We start from the raw sequence: 9,742 nt of genomic DNA on the forward strand, positions 1-9,742 counted from the left end.
CTTATCCTGCCACAGGAGATGAAATGTCTTTATAATGGGGAGCTGGAGGGGAACCCCTCTGTCTGCCTTCCCACTTCTGTACAGCTCTTTTCACCCCTGGATGGCAGAGCACTCTGACAGCTACATTACACTGGCAATTAACTAACTAAGGCTCCTGAAAGGGAGGTGAGGGTCATTACCCCTGATTTACAGATGGGGAAACTGAGGCATAGAGCACTATCACTTGCCCAAGCTTACATGGCAAGTCAGTGGCAGAGCTGGGACTAGAACTCGGAGGCCAGATTCATATTCACCCTGGGGGAGCAAGTGTGACTCCCTTGCAGCTGCTGCAGTGGGGGAGGGGGGGACAGGTGGGATTCACCCAATGGGAGCCCAGGTGAGATAGTGGAACAGTACAACTTCCCTCCATCTGGCCTGGCCTTGGTTGCTCTGGGGCCAGCTCTGGGGTTAGCCTCTTATAGACATGTGGCTGACTTCAGATCTCTCAGCAGAGTAAGGGTGCATCCTTGCTTCTCTGCATCCTTACTCATGGACTTTCTGCAGCCGAGGACCCATAGCTGTGCATTGAATCTGGCTCCAGGGGTAAAGCAGCTCCTCAACTTCTGCTCTAACGACACACACGCACAATCCTTGCTTCCCTTGTGGATTGCTGCTGGACCTGATTGTCGCACAGCAGTCATACATGGCTTGCAGGACATGTGACAGGTCCCCAGATTACTTGATCCTGGATGTTTGCACCCTGATGTTGTTTCGGGGCGTAACGATGCTGCAGCTTCATGGCTTGGTGCTGCCGGTGTTGTCTTATGATGCCAAAATTCATGGATTCCAGACCTGCTAGGGTGGTCAAAATTTGAGGTGCTCAGCATGCTGGCGAGCATTGCCTATGGACCTCAATAGAATTATTTTGTCCTACAGGAAAAAATGTTAAATTTAGTCACTGTGGTGACTCCCCTCATTTGATCCCTCGTTCCGAAATAAGGTATTTGAGCCTCTGCTTCATTAAAATCAGACCACTGTAGAAATGGCAGGTGTGATCCAGGGATAAGGTGCAGACAGGGGCACAAAAACACATCACAGGTTCTGTACAGGTGCTATTTCCTGTAACACCTTGGCATTCCATGGATGCTTGTGGCTTGGACTTTGCTCCAAAAGCCTCCACACTGGGGTTTTGAGTTCTAGATCTAATCTCTCCACAAAAGGTCTGTTACCCAGCGCCAACCTCACTGTGTCTGTGCGGCGGGGGGGCACTCACATAATGCAGCAGGAAGGGTCACGGCAAGTGTTAGCACGGCGGGAAAGTGAGAGCAGTAATAACAACTCCCCTGCACCACGTATCACCTGGGGCTCTCAGAGCACCAAACAGTGAGTGAGCCTCACAGCACCCCGTAGGGCAGGTCACTACTATCATCCCCATTTTACAGCAAAGGAAAGGGCCAGAGGGTGCCATTTATCCACTGCCCTGTGCTGGAGGCGGTGCTGAACCACCAGTCCCCAGGGAGAGCTCAGGGAGGTACAATCCATTCCTGAGCTCCCTGGCATGCAGGGGGGACACGTGCACTGCACCATCCCTTAAGAATGCAGCCTGCCCCACTCCATGGACTGGTGCGAAGGGGGACAGGGCCATGGCCCTGCATGGTGGGTTCCACGGGAGAAGCCTCCTTGCACTCTCCTGCCCATTCTGCGCAGGGGCCGGGGAAACTGGTCCCTAAATGACTTGCCCATGGTCACATCGCAAGTCAGTGGTGGAGTTGGGAATGGAACCCAGCAGCTGTCTCCCTGCCCCTTTCTCTAACCATACTATTATGGGTGGCACAGGACTCCTCCATTTGGGGAGGCTGTGGCCCCGCCTGGCCCCCCCCTTGCCTGCCCCTTCCCCTGAGGTCTCCCCCCTCCACCCGCCTCTTCCCCCGAGGCCTCCACCCTACCTGCCTGCTGACTGGCCAGCCAGCCCCTCACCTGCATGTGCCTCTTCACCCCTGCCTCTGAGGCCCCCCTTAAGGGCAGAGCGGGGACGGGAAAGGGCAGAGCTCTGGGGGAGGAGAACAAGCGGGAGCGGGGCCTTGGGGCAGAGTGCAGGCGGGGCCATGGCCCGGGCACCCTTTCAGCAGCAGGCTGGCTGTTTAGGGAGGCTTAGCCTGCCTTGGCCTCTTACACTTACCCATGCATACTACCTCTCTTGGCTTAAGAGAGGCTGAGACGCTGAAGTCCCCAAGCAGGGGAGAGGGAAAAACTGAGTGTCCTCTATGCCACGGGAAAGCGTGGCAGGTAGGCTGAAGAAGAGAACAGCCCAAGAGAGGTTTGGGAGGGCTTCCCCTTCCTGTTGTTCAACAATAGTGTTTATATTAGAAGAATGCTGCCACCCACACAGACAGCGCTAAGCTCTCCCACTCTCCACTGCAGGAGGTGCAGCTGGGGAAATTGGCACTAGTTCCCTCTGACCCAGTACAAAGAAATCGAAACTATAAACTTGGAGGCAAGAGACAACCTGATGAAAGGGGAACAATGGTAGCCCAGACATAATGAGAGGGAAGTGATCCCTGGCTTCGCTGTGACACAAATGCCCCTGGATCCTGGCCTGCACTTATGCAAGCAGATGCACACATGACATTAACCCATTCAGCGCTGCACCACACACTGCTACCAATGCTGCTCAGAGGTGGTTTACAGGAAGAGGGTTTTGTGTGACATTGGGTAAGTGGATGGACAGGGAAGTTGCATTTTCCAAGGGCATGAGCCACAACAAAACTGTAGCCTGGAATACGGACGGACGCAGTAAAGGTCTCCCGTGTATCCTGATAGTCAGTACTAGCCAAGTGTTATTTTGGTGCAAGCCAAAACGGTAAGTCTGTACATTTACCATCCTTAAAACCCTTGAAAACACACATCACTCCACACAGCAGCTTTGTGAGCGGGTTGGTGGTATTATTTCTGTTTTACAGATGGGTAAACTGAGAAGGAAATTTGAAATGATTTGGTCAGGGCCCCAGCGGAAGTGAGTGTCAGAGCGGGGCATAGACATTCCTAGCTCCCAGTCCTGTGCTCAGAACACTAGTCCATGGATCTCCCTCATAGCCTAGTGCGACTCCAGGTAAAATGTATTCAAGTACATCCGTGATGGGCACAGTATAGATCACTAGTTAGAGAGACACCAGTCCTAGTCCAATTAATATGTTACATGTGTACTAAAGCACAGCGTGACACTGCTATAATACAGTGCTTCTCTTCTGCTGTGTGTGTGTGGGGGGTGCAGCTAACCCAAGTGTTTGGCGTGCTTTCATTTTCTTGAAAGCATAATTTGTCCGTGCCAATGAAGCACAGGGCAGTGAACGCTGTCAAGCCTATTGGCTGTTGACAAGCAGCGTAAGAAATGCTCAGTATTCAAATACACTTCACGCAATAACGTCAACATGGGAGGATCTGCAGGACTTGGGAGACTAGTAATGGGGCTCAGTCTTTCATTGCCACAAGCTCAAGTCTTGTCCCGGGCAGGCCAGCAGTTTCCATTGGACGGTTGTTCAGTTGTCTCCTTCTAACTCCTAGTGGACCAGCCTTCGCAACTGGTGCTAATTGGCCCATTTGCCAAAGAGGTCAATCTTTCAGTCAGCCTGATGTCACCCCATATACATAATTATCAGGGAGGAGTACCAAGCTCTCAGACACCCAATCCTTGCTAGCGGGGGGAGGGGAGTTCACTCGTCTCACCCTTCCCCTTTAAAACAGGCCCCACCCCCGTAGTAGGATGCTCCAGGCCACTCAGAACAGCTGCCAGCATGTGGCTGAGAACTTCAGCAGGGGAATCTCCTAGAGTGGTAAGTGTTGTGAGGCGCAATGGGTACCAGTTACCATGCCATGCTATGTTCCTAGCCCTGGTATTTCCTTTCAAACATGAGGGAGGGGATAAGAGCAGGCATGTGTTGCCTGTCCCATAAAGCATGAACCCCTGGTTTTGTCTGTTAGTTGGCAGCATTACTGGTCAGTTGTTCTGCCAAGTGAAGGTAGTTACCCATTTGCTGAGACATACAAGAGGAATTCTCACTAGAGCCTTTAAGAGCAGGGCCAGCCTGGGCTTCTCAGTGCCTAGGCAAAGAAAGGCATACGAGTCCACACCCACCTTTTCTCTTCCCCCCCCCACTCCCACCTCCATGGTTCTTTACCCACCCTCTCATTTGGCCTGCTGTATCCTCCCTTGCTATATGAGTGCAATGCTGAGCATAGAGCGCAAGAAGGACAGTTGCAATCCTTGCTCCAGGCAGGGAAGCGGGGGCTGATCCTTGGGCTGGCAGACAGGCTGGCTGCATGTAGGGAGGTGGCAGTCCTGTACCACTTTGTAAGATGCCGTGACTGTTCATTGGGAAGTGAGGATGAAACCCCCTCCAAACCTTATGGTCATGGGGTCATTGTCTGCATCAGATACCTGCAAGCAAGCTGTAGCTCACGAAAGCTCATGCTCAAATAAATTGGTTAGTCTCTAAGGTGCCACAAGTCCTCCCTTTCTTTTTGCGAATACAGACTAACACGGCTGCTACTCTGAAACCTGTGTTATCGTAGAATGTTCCAGAGCTCAGATGTTAGGTAAGAGCTCTCTCCTTCCCTGGCAACTGCTCTTGGTTCATTTGACAGCTACCACATACCACATAATTACATGCCCTTGCATGATAATGGGAAAACTATGTAGCTTCTGCAAGTACTCTAAGTACCAGGTGCTGTAGCTTTGACCAACCATCAGGGAAATATAATAAAGAGCTTGTGAAAGAGGTGCTAATTAGAGACTCTCTTGCTTACATCTCCGCCTGGAGAAAGACGACTTTAAACCACTCCCTTTCCCACCCAACACTAGCACTGCAGACCAGAGGATTAGAGGGGCTTTGACTACCCATGATGTATAATGGTTTATCCACTGCCATGCCTGAGTGGGTGCAGCAGGGTGTGAGCATACAAGATCTGCTCACCTGATCAGTGTGCAATTGTGTGAGTAACCTGGCTGGAGGAGGAGCTGAAGGTGATGATGAGTAAATAAAATAACACCCAAATTGAGAATGGCAAGAGCTATCTGCAGCCTGATAAGCAGCAATCTCTTTCTAAATGGTTGATGTATGTTTATAAGGGGTCCTATGGCCTAGGAGAGCAGGACCTCCTCCCTCTGGTGCCCTTCTGTTCTGCTGCTGCCAGCAGTGGCCAGTGAGGATAGGCTGCTTCTCTCCCCAGGAGCTCTGAGTATTTACAGGCATGGAGTTGAGGCTTCAGTTCAGACACACATACACATTCCCCTCAGTGTGGCAGGGTTGAATGCTGCAATGAATTGCTAGGCTGTTGATAACAGGATCTTGTGCAAAGAGTTCTTTTTTTGCTTTGCTCTGGTGAGTAAAGAAGGGGACTGGAGAGGTCTTGCAGTGAAGATGGGGCCAGACACTTAAAATGGCAACATCTTATTTTGAAGGTTGTAGATGGGGTTTTGCTGCCCACTGAGTCCATGGTTTAGGATTATGTGGTAATCATGGAATGGATATAAATGGGATCCTCCTGGATTTCATCAGCTCTTTTTTGTCCTTAGACTCTTATTCTGATGTGCTTCAGTACCTCAAGGGGTAGGTGGATTGCTCCTTATTTGTAGCCAGGGTAGTACACAGAACTCTTAATTGGTGACTTATGGATATGTTTCTATGGCTTTCGCTTTCTAGGCTAAGCTGCCTTAGAAGTGACTTCCTTGATCACATTTGTAGTGAGAGTTGTGTTGCTGGGGAGACTTGTAAATGCCGGTAGTTTTGATGATGCATTCAGTCAAAACCCACTATGGCTAATACCCTGCTGATATAGATTGATGCAGCTCCTGTGAGGTTAATGGAGCTGAAATGGTCTACACCAGTAGAGAATTGGGCACCACCTGTTAAATTCGAGTCCATTAACTCTTATTTCTCAGTGCTGGATTGTTGCCTCTTGCTCTGGGAGGATTCATGTTAGCCACGTACTCTGTTGTACCAATGGCAGGAATGTGTTTCCCCTAATTCCACAGCAAGCCTCTGTGCAGACAATGCTTTAGGTGCTTCATTCTTCTGTATATACCAAGCCTTGCTCTGACTTCACCTCTCCACTGCCGTAACTAAACGCTGTAGGTTGATTGGGAAGTGGTGTGGTCACACCTCATTATACAGGGTTCCAAGCAAAAGAAATCTTGCCGATACCCCAGCAAACTGGGGCAAGTGCTTGGTACTTGCAAATAGGTAACAATTCTGGGAGTCCAGTAAAGGACTGCCCCTTCCTCAGTGCACCAATCTTACTATGAAGACGACAAATCCCTTAATTCCTGACCAACTGAATCCCTTCACAGCTAATCTGAGGTGTTCGGTTACAACTGTGATGTGGGTGGTTAGAAGAACCTAAGTCAGCCTGGCTTGCTGTGCTTGTCTCCAGAGCAGCTGGTGGCCTTTGGAACCAAGCTTCTGGTTACTCCGTTAGAAAAGGACACTTCCCTGAGGGGCCCATTTAGTTCTGCAGCAATTAAGATGGAAGGGTTAAAAGTAGCACCAATGAAGAGATGAGCAGACACTCTGAACAAGACAGGCATTGGCCTTGAAGACTGTTGCAGCTGTATGGAGGAGGAGGGGAATTCACCAGAGAAGTTATTCCTGGGATTCAAGGATTCTGCTATCAAGAGTCTAGTTTCTGGAGTCTGTGTTTAGAAGGGGAGACACTGAAAACAGTCTGTGGATAATGTTCTACTAACCAGTTGTGCCTCCTATGGAGGAAATTACAATAGCTATGCCTGGGGAAGGAGGCGAATTGGTGAGACGTACTTTCCACACTGTAGCTAAAGATATCAATTTAATTTGGCCCAGATAGACTGCAAATAATCCCTGTTAAGAGGTCAGAATTTGGATCTGGTTGTTTAGATCAGCGTGGTGCTGAACTTTAGTAGACAGCAGGATTTCTCATGTCTGGCTCAATCCTGCAAGGTGCTGAGGCCTCTGGCCCTGGTCAGCACATGCTTAACTTTAAACATGGGAGTAGTCCAATTGATTTGAATGAGATTACTCATGTGCATAAGGTAAGCATATGCTTTGCTGGAGCCCTTACTGTAGATCAGTCTCTTCCCTCTGAACAGGCTCTGGCTGGTCTCCTATCCCTCTAGGCTTCTGGAATCCATGTGCCAATGCAAAAGGCTCTCTTGTCATGTAGGAACATAAAGAAAAGGAGTTTGTGGCACCTTAGAGACTAACCAATTTATTTGAGCGTGAGCTTTCGTGAGCTACAGCTCACTTCATCAGATGCATGCCGTGGAAACTGCAGCAGACTTTATATATACACAGAGTATATGAAAAAATACCTCCTCCCACCCCATTGTCCAGCTGGTAATAGCTTATCTAAAGTGATCATCAGGTGGGCCATTTCCAGCACAAATCCAGGTTTTCTCACCCTCCACCCCCCCACACAAATTCACTCTCCTGCTGGTGATAGCCCATCCAAAGTGACAACTCTTTACACAATGTGCATGATAATAAAGTTGGGCCATTTCCTGCACAAATCCAGGTTCTCTCACCCCCTCACCCCTGGATTTGTGCTGGAAATGGCCCACCTTAATTATGCACATTGTAGGGAGAATGGTCACTTTGGATGAGCTATTACCAGCAGGATAGTGAGTTTGTGTGTGTGGTTTTTGGGAAGGGGGGTGAGGGGGTGAGAGAACCTGGATTTGTGCAGGAAATGGCCCAACTTTATTATCATGCACATTGTGTAAAGAGTTGTCACTTTGGATGGGCTATCACCAGCAGGAGAGTGAATTTGTGTGGGGGGGGTGGAGGGTGAGAAAACCTGGATTTGTGCTGGAAATGGCCCACCTGATGATCACTTTAGATAAGCTATTACCAGCTGGACAATGGGGTGGGAGGAGGTATTTTTTCATATTCTCTGTGTATATATAAAGTCTGCTGCAGTTTCCACGGCATGCATCTGATGAAGTGAGCTGTAGCTCACGAAAGCTCATGCTCAAATAAATTGGTTAGTCTCTAAGGTGCCACAAGTACTCCTTTTCTTTTTGCAAATACAGACTAACACGGCTGTTACTCTGAAACCTGTCATGTAGGAACATAGTCAACCAAATGCCTGGCACTGCTGTGACAGAAGGAAACAGGTGGGTGATGCTCGTGATTTAATCTCATGATTGACATTTAACCATACTCCCCCCACCCCTCACACACAATGGGAAAACGACATCAGTTCAGAAACTCTGAACAATGCTGTGGTCCTCTGACATCATGTCAAGTACTCTCATATGATTTGATGCAGGAGATGTAGCAAAATGACTGGCTGAGATTTTCAGACACCCAAGTGACTTGGCACAAGTCCTGTTGAGTTTCAATGGATTTGTGCTGTTAAGTTGCTTAGGCATTCTTGAAAATCCCACCCATCGTAGGGTTTTTGACCAGGGGATATTTCCAAGATTTCTTCATAGTAAGGGGCTACTAAATGAAGAGCCTGGCGGGGAGAACAGTGCAGGGTATGGTCTCCTTTTCAAAAAGACACGCATGATTTCCCTTGCAGATTAATTCAGGTGGAAGCCTGCATCTGAGGTTAGTCTATTCATCACACACATTGGCAAAAGATCTAGAACAGGGGTTCTCACACTGTGGGTTGGGACCCCAAAGTGGGTCGGGACCCCATTTTAATAGGGTTGCCAAGTCTGGTGTTGGCCCTGGGCCCCAGCAAGTCTGAAGCCCAAGCCTTACCGCCCAGGGCTAAGGTTACATGCCCCACCCCCCAGGGCGGAAGCCCTTGGGCTTCAGCTTTGCCACCCCACCCCCCCAGGGCAGTGGGGCTCAGGCGAGCTTGGTCATCAGTCCCCCCCCCCCCCCCCCGGGGTTGTGTAGTAATTTTTGTTGTCAGAAAGGGGTCATGATGCAATGAAGTTTGAGAGCCGCTGATCTAGAAGGTTTTAATGGGAAGTAGCTGTCAACAGGAGGCTTAGGTGGCAGAGAACCGCTCCGGTGGAGGGGGAATCACAAAATGTGGACCTTGTTTATCAGTGTTAATAACGACTGATTTCTTGGGCTAGTTTCTAGGAACAGAGAAGAGACTCAAATAATGCAGATGTGCAGTCCCAGCTCTAAAGGATCCCAAGAAATACTTTAGTCTCTGGGTACTGCCATTTCTTCTCCAGCACTTCTGGACGATGAACTGAGTTGGACAAAGCAGAGCCATTAGTTCTGCAGACTTCTTCAGGGTTGCTGGCCTGTACACTTCTTTGTATATACAGTTGTGTTTGATAACTGCATGCCCATGAATAATCACCTTTTTTAAACTAAAGGTGACCTCCAAGGTGTATGGTAGGAATTCATTTGTTTTGGGTTTTTTTCTTATAAAGATTTTAATACCTTCCGTCTAAAAGGGTGGGTGGGGGAGGGGAGAAAGTTAGGGAAGTTTCTGCTTGTTTGATAAAGTGGAAATCTGGTCTTTTCTGCCATGGAGACAGTGTAGCTGTGACATCACAAGAGACGAGAGTGAAAGCTAAGCTAATGAGAAGTAATGTTTAATTGGACTGTTTGAAACTGTATTTTTTATTAGTACTGTTTAAGAGCAACAAATAATGATTGCTTGAGGGAAAGGTAGCCTTTTCTTAAAGAATCATTTCCCCCTTACTTTTAGTTGAGGTGTAACAGCTCACAGCAAACATCACCTGAGACCCCCACCCCAAGAAATCCTCTGGCGAAACAAGATGAAACTTGACATTCTTGATATTTCTAATGTAAAA

Source organism: Lepidochelys kempii, chromosome 6 (genome assembly GCF_965140285.1).
Source record: "Lepidochelys kempii isolate rLepKem1 chromosome 6, rLepKem1.hap1, whole genome shotgun sequence".
Taxonomy (NCBI): Eukaryota; Metazoa; Chordata; order Testudines; family Cheloniidae; genus Lepidochelys; species Lepidochelys kempii.